The sequence below is a fragment of the Pteropus alecto genome, unplaced genomic scaffold, assembly GCF_000325575.1.
Source record: "Pteropus alecto unplaced genomic scaffold, ASM32557v1 scaffold95, whole genome shotgun sequence".
Lineage (NCBI taxonomy): Eukaryota > Metazoa > Chordata > Mammalia > Chiroptera > Pteropodidae > Pteropus > Pteropus alecto.
Genome location: NW_006441071.1, coordinates 11,694,904 through 11,710,077, shown reverse-complemented (window position 1 = coordinate 11,710,077; position 15,174 = coordinate 11,694,904).

Below are 15,174 nucleotides of genomic sequence, written 5' to 3'. Positions count from 1 at the left end.
TGGGAAATTATGTAACCTCTCTCAATCTCTATCCTTTGTAAAATGAGGAGGTGCCAAATAGTTGCTTACCTAATGTCCTTCACCAGCACACTTACTCCCTTACCATTTTGTATTGGGAAGGAATATACCCAACTAAAATATTCTCTTTCCCAGACTCCCATGCAGTTGAGGTCGTAACCACTGGACATTGTTCTGGACAATAAAATACATATAAAATAATGGTTTGAGAAAAACTTTTTTGAAGGTGACATATTTAACTAGCATGCCCTTTTTCAGTCTTTCACACTCTCCCTTTCTTCCTACCCAGATCATAGATTGTGGCTGAATGTAGAGCAGCCAACTTCTGACTATGAGGTGATAAGCACAGGGACAAAGGCCTAGACATTAAAAATGAAAAAAAAGGTGAAAGGACTCTCATGTAGTTAACAATACTGGTGTTATGCCTAAATCCCCTTGGGTTCCTTCATACTGGATCCTTTGATAATATTTCCATGTGTACCATATACCCGTACCACCACCAACCCTATCATCTTCTGGGTGTTTTCAATATCTAGCACTTGCAGGTCTTCTCACGAGGATTGCTCTTATGATATTGATAATTCTTTGCCTTCTTGCACAGAGACAATAAAGTTTCTCTGAGTTTGCATTCTTCCCATCAGCCTCACAAGGTTTCTGGAAGCCCAGCTCACTTGCCTTGAGTGAAGTAACTCTTAAATTTCACTCAAAAATTCCCCTATAGAGTTTATGCTGAAGCTACCCTCTTTTAGACTTCAGCAGAACACTTTCTTACTTAGATTCTTGTCCATTCCTGCCCTGCCCAACTCCCTTAGCAGTCTTTCTTGATAACATTTCTTTAGTAAATCACATGCACATAAATCCCTAATTCAGGGTCTGCTCCTAGGGAATCTAATGTAAGACACCACATCATATGTTTTCTGCCTTCCTTAGTCTTGTAGTATTAACTGCAAACTTTCTTGTCGAGAGAAAAAAATAAACCTATGCATGCTTAAGTTAGTGTTGTGTTTGCTGCTGAATGTGCTTTAAAGCAGACTTTACCCATAGAAGAGATAATGGTTAACACCTGCTTATTAAGACACTGATAAGAATTGCCTTGCATGTTGCAGGCACTCAGTGAATGTTAGCTTGGAAAGATAGGCAAACCTGATCGATATTAACTGAGAACATTTTTTCTCAGGTGCAATTAGAATATAGAAAGACACAGTCAAACCTCTCCATGACTTTAAGAGAAGTTACCTGTAAGAAATAAAGTAGGGGTGTGTGGGGGGAATCAAAATAGATGAGATATGACATGTGTAAAAATAATCCACCAAGTTCATAGGTGTTTACTTGATTATACTTCTTAACCTATAAATAAGTTATACATAGCCTTTCGCATCTGTCAAATGTTATAAATATAATATGATTTAATAGGAAAAATGAAAAAAAAATGACCCATATTCCTCCAAAAGGTCATTATATAATATAAAAATAGTCATGGGGATGTAAAGTACAGCATAGGGAATATAGTCAATAATATTCTAATAACTATGTATGGTGTCAGATGGGTACTAAACATACCAGGATGATCACTTAGTAAGGTATATAAATGCATAATCACTATGTTGTACACCTTAAACAACTATAATATTTTATGTCAACTCTAAAAATAAATTTTAAAAAATCATTGGATAAAAGTACAGATGTTCCAAGATATAGGAATGGGTTAACTAAAAACTTATGTAATAATTCATTACTATTCAATAGGTCAAAAAATAGAGAGAAATCAATGAAACCAAAAGCTGGGTATTAGATAAAAATCAATAAAATTGATAAACCTTTAGCCAGACTTGTCAGGAAAAAAAGAGATAATACAGGTTACCAATATTAATAATAAGAGAGTTTGCATAATTATAGATTCTAAAGATATTAAAAAGATTAAAAAGGGACTATTATGGACAATGCTTTGGAAATTTTAATGAAAATAGACAAATTCCTTGAAATGTACAAACTATCAAGAACTCACTCAAGAAAAAACACAATATGAATAGCCCTATATCCAGTTTTTAAAAAGTGAACTTGTTACTTAAAATCTTCTTATTAAAAAAAAACCCTCCAGTCTTTATTGGTGAATTCTCGTAAACACTTAAGGAAGAAACGATGTCAATTTTAAACAAATTCTATCAAAACATTGAAGAGAAGTGAATTCTATTGAGCTTATTCTGTGAGGCAAGAATTACACTGATATTAAAACCAAAGAAGTTACAAGAAAACTAAAGACCAAAAATTTCCTGAACATAGACATAAGAATTCTAAATAAAATTTTAGCAAATGTAACCCAACAAAGGATATATAATATGTATAAAGGATATATATATTAAAAGTATATAAAAATACATCATAATCAAGTGCAGTTTATCCCAGGAATACAAGATTGATCTAATATTCAAGAATCAATGTAATATAACATTTTAACAAACTAAAATAGAAAAACAATATTATCATCTCAATAGATGCAGAAACAGCAGTTGACAAATCTTACATCCATTCTTGATGAAAAAAAAATACTCAATAAACTAGGAATAGAAAGGAACTTCCTCAGCCAGATAAAGGGCATGGCCAAAAGCAAACTTACAGCTAACATCATAATTAACTGTGAAAGACAAATTAGAAAAGCTAAATAAGATCAAGAACAATAAAAGAATGTCTACTCTCACCACTTCTATCCAGCATTTTACCGGAGGTTCTAGTCATTGCAATACGGCAAGACAAAGAAATAAATAATCCAGATTGTAAAAGAAAAAATACAACTACCTTTATTTCAAAACGACATGATCATCTATGTAGAAAATCCAATAAAATCTACAAAGCTAATAAAACTAATAAATGAGTTTAGCGAGAATGCAGGATGCTACAAGATCAATGCACAAAAATTAATTGTGTTTCTATATAATAACAAAAGGCAATTGGAAGTTGAAATTTTTAAAACACCATTTATAATACAATTTAAAATTTTTTAATATTTACGGATAAATCTGACTAAAACGTGCAAGATCTCTACAAGGAAAACTACCAAACACAACTTAGAGAAATTAATTAACTAAATAAATGGAGAGACATACCTTGTTCTTGCGTCAGAAGACCCACTACGGTTAACATGTCCATATTCCCAAGTTTATATATACATTTGGTACAATCCCAATCAAAATCCCAAGCTGATTTTAAAATTTATATGGAAATGAAGAGGACTTAGAATAGCCAAAACAATTTTTTAAAAGTGCAGCACTAGAAGTCTCTCCTACTTGCTTTTAAAACTTACTATATAGCTATGTTCATGTAGTCAGTGAGGTATTTACATAAAGATAGACAAATACATCAGTGGAACAGTATAGAGTGCAGAAATAGATTCAATCATTTACTAACTATTTACAAAGGTGTAAAGGCAATTCAATGGAAAAGGGATAGTCTTTTCAACAAATGATGATGGAATAATTGGATATCTATCTCCATGCAAAAAAAACCCAAAAAACAAAAACAAACAAAACAAAAAACTGAACCTCATTCCATACCTTACTCCATATGTAAAAATTAACTCAAGATGGATCACAGACCTAAAAAGTAAAACCTAAAGCTATAAATCTTCTATATGAAAACATAGGAGAAAATCTTTGTGACATTGGATTGAGCAAAGATATTAATGATATCATGATATAAAAATATGATCTATAAAAGAAAAACATCAATAAATTAGAATTCATTAAAATTAAAAACTTCTGCTTTTAGAAAGACACTGTTAAAAGAGTAAAAAGACAAGCTACAGACTGTGAGAAAATAGTTGCAAAACATATCTGATGGTATCCAGAATACATAAAGAACTCTCAAAACTCAATAATAAGAAAACAAGCCAACTTATTAAACTGAACAAAATATTTGAATAGACACCTCATCAAAGAAGATAGGTGGACAACAACCTCATGAAAAAATGCTCATCATCATAAGTCATTAAGAGAATGTTCGTTAAAACCACTATGAAAAACGACTTCACATCCACTAGAATGTCTATAGTTGAAAGACAAACAATAACAAGTGCCAGAAAGGATACAGAGGAACTGGAACTCTCGCACATTGTTGGTGGGAATGTAAACTTGTACAACTGCTTTGGAAAATAGTCTGGCATTTCTTTTAAAAAGTTCCTTAAAAAGTTAAAAGTAAATTCACCTTACAACCCAACAATCCAACTTCTAAGAATCTATGCAAGAGAAATTAAACATATAGCCATATAAAGACTTGTACACAGATGTTCATAGGATCATTATTCATAACATCCAACACTGGAAACAATCTCAGAGTCCATCAACTGATGAATGGATTAACAAAATGTGGTGTATCCATACAATGAAATACCACTTATCAGTAAAAAGGAAAAAAGTACTGATACATACTACAACATATGTGAATCTCAGAAACAGTATACAAAATGAGAGAAGCCAGATGCAAAAATTACATATTTTATGATTCTATTTACATGAAATATCCAGAAATAGCAAATTCTATAGAAACAGTAGATTAGTGGTTGCCTGGAGCTAAGGGTAGGAGCAGGGAGTGACTACAAATAGAGACGAGGATCTTCTTAAAGTGACGGATTATAGTTACAGAACTCTGTAAATTAACTGAAATTCATTGAATTGTATACTAAAAATGGATAGATTTTAAGCTATGTAAATTATATCTCAATAACTTTGTGTTTTAAAAAGATTTTTTAAATAACTGAACATGCATCTACAATATAATCAGCCATTCCACTCTTAGATATTTACCCGAGTGAAATGAAAATATATCATCATACAAAAACTTGTACACGAATGTTTATACCTGTGTTGTTTGTAATACACTGGTGAATTGATAAACAAATTACGGCATAACTATACAATATAATTACTCCTCGCCAATAAAAAAGAACAAACTACTGAGATCCACTACCACATGGATGACTCACAAAATAACTAAGCTAAGTGAAAGCCAGATTAAATAGAGTACCTACTAAATGATTCTATATATAAAAACTTTAGAACATGCAAACTAATTAATAATGATAAAAAGCATATCAGTGGTTGTTTGGAGATGGGAATGTATAGGGATGGGGAAGAAAGAAGTAATCACAAGGGGGCATGAGGAACCTTCTGGGCATGACTGATTTGTTCACTGTCTTGACTATTGTAATGGTTTCTCAAGTGTATTTATATTTCAAAACTTATCAAATTATCTATCTTAAATATTTGTAGTTTATTGTCTGTCTATTACTCTTCAATAAACTGTTAGAATTTTAAAGATATTGAATAGGTCTATATTAGCAATAGCTAATCACCGTATTTTTAAAACGTGTTTTCTCTTATTCAATTCCTTATTGAATTATCCTTATAATTATTCACCACTAACTCCTTAAAGTACATGATTTACTGAATTAATAAAAACTGTAATAGAATAAAGAAATAACTCACCAACTAATGTTGCATATTGAAATTAAAAAAAAAAAAAACAGTTTTTCAGTTGCCAGACTTGGGTTGGCAAATCATGACCTTAGTTTTATTAGTAAGCTACTTTTAACATCTTTCATCCCCCCATTTCAGTCTGTGGAGTGGAATGATAATAAGACCATCCTCAAAGAGCTATTTTGAATTAAATAAGGTACTACTATACCTGGCATCTCATAGGAGCTCAATCAATTGTTCTTTTTCTCGTGTCTAAGACATAATCTGCATAGCAAAAGCATTTGACTAAATAAATCTGTTTTGAAGCAATTATCTGAAGATTATGTAAATAGGAGGTAAGAAGTGAGAAGAGTGGGCATTTTCTAAGAATTTCCCTTCCTCCAAAAATTAACAGTGGCTATCACTGGGTGGATGGAGTTATGGGCAATTTTCATTTCATCTGCACAGCTGTTTGCATCACCTGAATGCATTATAATAGAAAAAAAAAAAAGATAGAAAAATAATAGTTTTTTTCATTTTGAAAATAAAATTACTTGAAAAGAATATTAACAAAAACCACAGTGAGGTACTAATTCATACCTGCCAGAAAGGATATAATTTTTAAATAAAAGAAAAACAACAGGTGTTGGCGAGGATGTGAAGACATTTAAAACTGTATATAATGCTGGTGAGAAGGTAAAATGGTACAATCAATGTGGAAAACAGTTGGCTGGTTTCTCAAAAAGTTAAACATGGAGTTATTATTTAACTCTGAAATTCTGCTCTTAGGTATATACCAAAGAGAAATGAAACCCTACATTTACACAAAAACTTGTACATAAATATTCATGGCAGCATTGTTTATAATAGCCAAAATAGAAATAAGAAAATGTCCATCATCTGAAAACATTCATACAATGGAATATTATTGTCTTAAAAAAAGAATAAAATACTGATACATGCTATAACACAGATGAATTTTGAAAGCATTATGCTAAGTGAAAGAAGCCAGACACAAAAGGCCACATGCTGTTTGGTCCACTTATATGAAATATCCAGAAATCCATTGAGACGGAAAGTAAATTAGTGGTTTCTAGTGATGGGGAGAGAAGAGAATGAAAAGTGATTACCAATAGGTATGGGGTTTCTTTCTGGGATGATTCAAATGTTCCGCAGTTAGATAATGGTGATGGTTGCACACAACCTTGTGGGTATGATAAAAACATCTGAATTGTAAAGTTTAAAATGGGGAATTTTATGGTTTATGAATTACATCTCAACTTTTTAAAATTACACTGCTTAGAAGTAATAAGTTGCCTAGAATGGCACTACTGGTATATAGTAAATGGCTTATAATGTCACTACTAGTTGTAGAATATAAATTAAATGTTACAAACATGAAGATTAAGGCTAAGAGGGATTAAACATTGAATCTGTTCCCTTCAGAGCTGCTTTGGTCACTAAGAATAAAAATTTCAAAACGATTAAAAAAAAAAATTGGTATTGGTTCATATTCATGAGGGGGAATCAGATTGTTCCAGTGTATCTACCTATCAAACTGTTCTTGATTGCTGGTCAGTCAGCTGTGGCCATGGGGTCAAGTTCACATGGTATAAATATGGACATCTTCATTCAGGGGCTACCAGTGGAAACAGCGTAAAAGTGGTTCGTAGGCATGCTAGAACACATATCCTACCTAGTGCCAAGCCCTGCAGTCAGCGAGTAGTAGAGGCAAGTAATCTAATGTGAAGGAAAAATCAACAGACTTGATGCCTGAAGAATCTCAATTAATTCCTACATGGCTTGCTCAAATGGCTGTATTCCAGATATAAGACAATTACTGTTTTTGTTTCCAGCAATGGGGCCTTGGTGACAACTCAGAATGAAAAAGGAAAAATCTGCTAAATGAGTTGTACTTGCATGGAATCGAATTACTAAATCGGTTCATACTCTTCTCCTTAAAATTCTTTCCTATTATTCTTAAGAATTCTGAGACGTTTTAGGCCAAACAAGTGAGGCTCAATCCAAAATTCTCCAGTATTTACTTAGAAAATGTTTCAAGTAATCATTCTTTCAATAAAAGCAAAGGCCAGTATTATACAAGGGAAGTACCCCACGTTTTCAGCAGCCAAAAGTAGAAACATATTTATTTTTTCGAGTTTCTGTGTTTAACTTGACAGAACGCCTCTTTTTGAGGATCCCAATCAGCTGCAATATATTGAGATTCTGACCTGAGGGAGTAGTTCCTTTTAGTCTAAGCAACACTAACTGAACTGTTTTTGTTTGTTTTCCTTGAGTGTAGTTCTTTGAGAAGTAGACCACCACTGGGGAAAAAGAAAAAGTCCTATTGGGTATTAAATTACAAGTGCATGTAGAGGGAGAAAAATAGGATGAACTTGGGTTGATCCTAATATGGGCCAGGCACTGTGCTAGGTGTTTACAATCATTTCCTTATTCCATCTTATCAAGAGCCCAGTTTGGGAGATATATTAGCCAGCTTTCTTATTTTCTACTGGCCAATCAACTTTGCTACAACTTTTGAACTTTCCTAGTCCTCCCTCCTCATTTAGACTAAAGGCCCTATGCTACCCTCTCAGTCCTGACATCAAGCCTAACCTTTGCAAAGGCCGAAGTCTAAAAAGATGTCAGTATTGTGAGATGCCAAATGTACCAAAGAACAAAATATCCAGGTTCTGCTTAAGGTAGATGGTATGATCAAAGCTTTCCTAATACAATGAATCTAAAGAGAAAGCATTTTATGGACTCAGCTGCCAACGATATTTGTGTAAGACTATTCTAGAAACCGCAGAAATAATCATTATAAAAACAGCCAGAGGCTGTGTGCTACTTTTGTGTCAGACATCCATATTAATGGAAGCATGATGGATAGAAAAGAGCATGAATTTGGGTACCAGAGAGATCCTGGTTCTGACATTAGTTTATGCTCAGTACAGAACCCCATACTGCTGTGTACCTCAGTCTCATTGCCTGTAAAAGGGGGCTAATATATCTTCCAAACTGGGCTCTTGATAAGATGGAATAAGGAAATGATTGTAAACACCTAGCACAGTGCCTGGCCCATATTAGGATCAACCCAAGTTCATCCTATTTTTCTCCCTCTACATGCACTTGTAATTTAATACCCAATAGGACTTTTTCTTTTTCCCCAGTGGTGGTCTACTTCTCAAAGAACTACACTCAAGGAAAACAAACAAAAACAGTTCAGTTAGTGTTGCTTAGACTAAAAGGAACTGCTCCCTCAGGTCAGAATCTCAATATATTGCAGCTGATTGGGATCCTCAAAAAGAGGCGTTCTGTCAAGTTAAACACAGAAACTTGAAAAAATAAATATGTTTCTACTTTTGGCTGCTGAAAACGTGGGGTACTTCCCTTGTATAATACTGGCCTTTGCTTTTATTGAAAGAATGATTACTTGAAACATTTTCTAAGTAAATACTGGAGAATTTTGGATTGAGCCTCACTTGTTTGGCCTAAAACGTCTCAGAATTCTTAAGAATAATAGGAAAGAATTTTAAGGAGAACAGTATGAACCGATTTAGTAATTCGATTCCATGCAAGTACAACTCATTTAGCAGATTTTTCCTTTTTCATTCTGAGTTGTCACCAAGGCCCCATTGCTGGAAACAAAAATGGTAATTGTCCTATATCTGGAATACAGCCATTTGAGCAAGCCATTTCACCCATAATATGCCTTTCCCCTTCATTGCAAAAGAGGACTAGGAGGTTATGGAAAAATCATCTCTTTGAGGAATGCTAAACTTATAAAGATAGACAATTCCTTCCCTTCATCTGTTAGAAACCAAAAGTGAACATTTTCCATTAATCACTGAAAAATTTTGGGAGCCAGTGAGAAAAGGAGACACATTTGATTGACTGGCTGATGCATGCTCTACTGTAGGCCCTGCCTTGGTACTACTGAGCCAGAGAAGAGACATTCGTGAAAGAAAGGTCACAGTCACAGTTGGAAACTTTAAGATTACTTTCTCACTATATGATAGAGCAAGTAGACAAAAATAAAAAAGGAAAGAAAATAAAAAAAAAAATCACTAAAGATATAGAGAACTTTGACAATACTATCAGCCAAACTGACCTAATTGACCACTATAGAAAACTCCACCCAATAACAGCAGAATATACATTATTTTCAAGGCATATAGTATATACACTAAGAAAGAAATACAAAGGGCTTGAAGTCATACTAAGTATGTTCTCTGACCACATTAGAATTAAATTAAAAATCAATATGAGAAGAGATACCTGGAAAATCCCCAAATATTTGTAAATTAATTATACTCTTGTAAATAACTATGAGTCAAATAAAAAAATCACAGTGGAAATTAGAAAATATTTTATTTGAGTGAAAATAAAACATATCAGAATTGGTGGGACATGGCTAAAACAATGCTTAGAGGATCATTTACAACATCAAATACTTATTTTTAAAAAACCTCAAATCAATGCTCTAGGTCTCTACCTTAAAAATAAGTAAAACAAGAGAAAATTAAACCTAAAGCATGTAGAAGAAAATATATAATAAAGGGGAGAAATTGGTGAAGGAGAAGACAAAAAAAAAAAAAGAAAAAATCAAAGAAACTGAAAACTGGTTCTTTGAGTAGCTCAGTAAAACCAATAAACCTGTCACCAGACTAAGAAAAAAAGATACAAATTATCAATACTGTAAATCAAAGAAGGGACTATAGATATAGATATCACTATAGATCCTGTGGGATAAGAGAATAGTTTTATATTTTAGATGAATATATAGAACATCTGAGCTCAGATGAAATGGACACATTCCTTGAAATAACTTAATTACCAAAGTTCACTTAAGAAAAATAGATAATCTGAATAACCATATATCTATTTAAAAAAAGAAATTGAATTTATATTCAAAAACATTGCCCCACCACACACACACACACACACACACACACACACACACACACACACACACACACACACTTCCTGGCCCAAATGGTTTCACTAGTGAATTTAACAAACAAGAAAGAAATCGTACCAATTTTATAGTTATTTTTCCAGAAAAATAAAAGAGGAAGTAATACTTACCAATTCATTTTACAGTAACAACATTACTCCTAGTAGCAAAACCGGACAAAAAAAAATATATACCAACCAATAACCCTCCCGGTCTTCAACTCAGAAATTTCTAATAAAATATTGATAAATTTAAATCAATAATATATAAAAACATAATACATCATGAAGCGGGTTATCCCAGGTATGCAATGTTGGTTCTACTTTTGAAAGTCAATTGTTGTAACTTAACCATATGAACAGAATGAAAAAATCAAATCTTATCATAATCTCATTAGATATAGAAAAGCATTCACAAAATTCAACATCCATTCAGAGTTTAAAACTCTCAGCAAACTAGAAATAGAAGGGACTTACTCAACCTGAAAAAAATTATCTACACAAAACATAGATTTAACTTCATCTTTAAATCTGAAAGATTTAATGCTTTCCAAGATCAGGAATAACATCAGGAAGGACATCTGTTCTCACCACCTGTATTTAACATTATACTGAAGGTACTAACCAGTGAAAAAAGGCAAGACAAATAAACAAAAGGCATACATACTGGAAAATAAGACACAAAACTATCTTTGTTTGCAGATGACACAATCCTATACAGAGAAAATTTCAAAGAATCACCAAAAACCTATTAGAACTTATGAGTTTAGCAAAGTCACAAGATATAGGGTCAATATACAAAAAATTATTTCTTATATACTAGCAAAAAAACAATTATAAAGTAAAATGCAAAAAAAAACAGTGTCATATACTATAAAATCAAAATCATAAAATATTTACAAATACATTTAACAATTATTTCAAGATTTATACACTGAAAACTATAAAACTCTGCTGAGAATAGTTTTTAAAAGCTCTAAATAAATGATGAGATATGCCATCTTTATGCATAGGAAGAATCAAAATTATTAAGATGCAAATAATTATAATAATTATAAAATTATTAAGATGCAAATAATTATAATAACATAATTTTAATAAATTTATCTATAGGTTTATTAAAATCTCTATCAAAACCATAACAGAGTTTTGGGAAGCTGATTCTAAAATTGACAAGGTGGTCCTAAAATTTATATAGGAATTTCAAAAAAGTAGAAGAGTCAAAAAAAGTTCAAAAGAGCACTGTAAATCTCACACTATCTGATTTCTAACTATAAAGCTTTAGTAATAAGGACAATGTGGTATTGGATAAAACCTAAAGATATAGATCAATGGAATAGAATAGAGTCTAGAAATAGCCTTAGGCACATACGGTCATTGCCTTTGATAAAGATGTAAATCGATGAAAAAAGAATGGTTTTTCAACAAATGGTGCTTGAACAGTTGGGCATTTATATGTTGAAGAAAGGAGGAAGGATGGAAAGGAAAGAAGAAAGGAAGGAAGGAGGGAAGGAAGGAAGGAAGGAAGGAAGGAAGGAAGGAAGGAAGGAAGGAAGGAAGGAAGGAAGGAAGGCAGACAGGAAGGAACTCTGCCTCTGTCTCATACAATATAAAAAAATTAATTTGAAAAGACCATAGAACTAAATGTAAGAGCTAGCTAAAAATGCAAAACTTCTCTAAGAAAACATAGAAAAAAAATCTTTGTGACTTTGCGTTAGGCAAAGTTTGGTTAGATAGAACACAAAAAACACAAACCATAAAAGAAAAATTATTGTGTTATAAAAATTAAGAACCTCTTTGTTAAAAGACACTAAGAAAATAAAGAGAAAAAGAAGAAGAAAATAAGCCTCAGACCAGGAGAAAATATTTCTAAAACATCTATTTGCTAAAGGACTTGTATTCAGAATAACATGAAAAATTCTTATATCACAGCAATACGGATATCTCAATAAAAATGGACAAAAGATTTGAACAGACACCAAAAAAGATATATGGATGGCAACGCAGCACATAAAAAGATTCTAATATCATTAGTTATCAGGGAAATGCAAATTAAAACCACACTGATATACCACTATACAATTTAAAATTTAAAACACTAGCAACATCAAATGCTGTCAAGGATGAAGAGCAACTAGAACTCTACCACATTGATAGAGGAAATGCAAAATTGTTCAGCCACTTTGGAAAACAGTTTCTTATAAAATTAAAGATATACGACCAGAAACTCCAGTCCTAAGTATTTACCTAAGAGAAAAGAGAACATGTTTCCACATAAAGACTGCTATGTAAATGCTTATAATAGCTTTATTCATAATAGTCTCAAACTGAAAAAACCAAAAGTCTTTCAACTGCTAAATGGATAAATAAAATGTGATATATCCATATAATAGTACTACTCTGCAATAAAAAGGAACAAACTACTAATACATGGAAAAATATGAATGAATCTCAACAGAATTATGTTAAATGAAAGAAGCCACACATAAAAGAGCACGTTTTGTATGATTCAATTTATATTACATTCTGAAAAGTCAAACATGACATAGATGGATATCAGATTTGTGGTTGCCTAGGTTGGAGATAGATTATAAAAGGGCAGGGGAGAACTTTTTGCAGTGATGGAAATATTTGTATCTTGATTGAGGTAGTAATTATAGATCTTTATATACTTTGTCAAAACTCATCAAACTATATATTTAATAAGGGCGAGTTTTACTATATGAGTTTCACCAGGGAAGAGTCTGCTCTTGGGTGTTAGTAGACAGCTCTGAGCCGACCATCTCAGAGCTCTTTTTTTCCCCAACAGGATCCCTTTGGGATCATACCTACAACTTCAAACAGAATGGTTAGACTAATCCAACTTATAAGGCATCGTCAACCTGGATAAATATATCTCTTTACCCCTCACACTCAAATTACTACAGTAAATTTCAATCTATCAACAAGCATACAGTGAACATCAACTTGTGAAAGGCCCACATCTATAGAAATCTCTGAAAAGGGTAGATAGGGAAGGAGGAGGATAGAAAAGTCAATTTGGGGGTGGGGGGCTTTAAGAATAATGCCATGGATATGGAACTTCTAAATAAAACAACAAATAGTATCAGAGGAAAAGCCCTGCACTGCTAATAAGTCATAATAAGTACTTGTCATAATAAGTACTACCAGGATGAGACATAGAGATGGATCAAGTTAGAACAGGACCATCATAATAAGTACTACCAGGATGAGACATAGAGATGGATCAAGTTAGAACAGGACCATGAGGAATTTAAAAAAAATCTAAATGGATGGAGGAGAGAGGGAGAGGGATTTCACATAGGAGGCAAAAAGTAAATGAGAGGCATAAAAGCAAGAGGAATGTTTGGAGGGGAACTCATCCTGTAAGCATATTTTGATCACTAACCATGTGATCAAAATAGTTAGACTAATCCAACACAGCAGACAAAATAGTTAGACTAATCCAACTTGTAGGGCACGTCAACCTGGATAAGTCTGTCTCTTTACCTCCAACTTTCTCTGTTCCCATCAACCAGAATAATGCTTTTAGGCTACTGATTTCATCATGTCACTCCCATGATTCCGTCCTACTCACACAGCTTCTGTAATCATCAGGAACTCTGTGACCATGAGGCTTGTGAAAGGTGCAGAGTCCTAAAGAGAGGCTAGATTCAGATTGGCCAAAATCTATATGATCGAGTTAGGGCTAATAACCGGTGTGATGAAGGAGGGCAACCAGAAGTCAGAGCCAAGAAAATAATACTTTACATCATGTTGATAAAAGGCTATAGACAGGAAAACAATTTCAGGAACAACAACCAGAAAGATCAATTGCAGAGTATGAGATGACTGAGGCAGATGATTCGGGATGGAGGGGATGGATAACAGTCTATTTTTATATGGTACCAGCTTCATGGCACTCGGGCAGGAATGACAGATCAAAAGGCCACATGGACAGACTTGGATATCCTCTGTTCAAAATGTATGCTGCTTTGCTGGGAAAGCAGACACAGAGATGAACAGTCATAGGACAGTGAGATGGTAAGAGAATGGCAGGGGCTATGGCACACAGAAGAGCTTCCGTACCATCTGGGAGGGCAGGGAAGAGCTCTCAGAGGTCAGTGTCCTCATCTGAAAGGTTCAGATTATAAAATCTGCCTCAAAGGTCACTATGAGGTCATATATGAAAACCAGAGGGCAGGGTCCCAAAAAATATTATGCTGTAAAAACCTTAAGTACGTGGTAAGATTACTTAAGGTTTTTAAGTACGTGGTAAGATTTCTTACCACGTACTTAAGGATTTTAGTTTTAATTTTATTTATAAGTGTTTTCTAAATATCTAATAATTAGTCTATAAAACTCTAGAAAATAAAATAATTATTAAAAATTAGAAAAAAATGCAAGTTTTTTAAGATGTAGGTCATTACATGACAGAATGACTGAAAGACAATCCCATCAGTTTCTTTGAACCGGGGTCCTCACTGTGGATCTAGTTTTGACTTTCAGACCCCATACTGCCAATCCAACCAAAAAAGCTCTCTATAATGTTCTACTTCATTCATCTTTAGCCCATAAAAGAATGCCATTCCTGGGTGGTTGGGGAGTTCTTTGTATTTTTCTATGTATAGTGAAAATAGTTCAGGTTTCCGGCTTAAAGCTTAGTTAAATAAACCAGATACTCATGGCTTCAGTCTCACCCAGAAGAGTCCCAAACACTGTGTGGTCCATGTACAGAACTTGGGGGATTGGG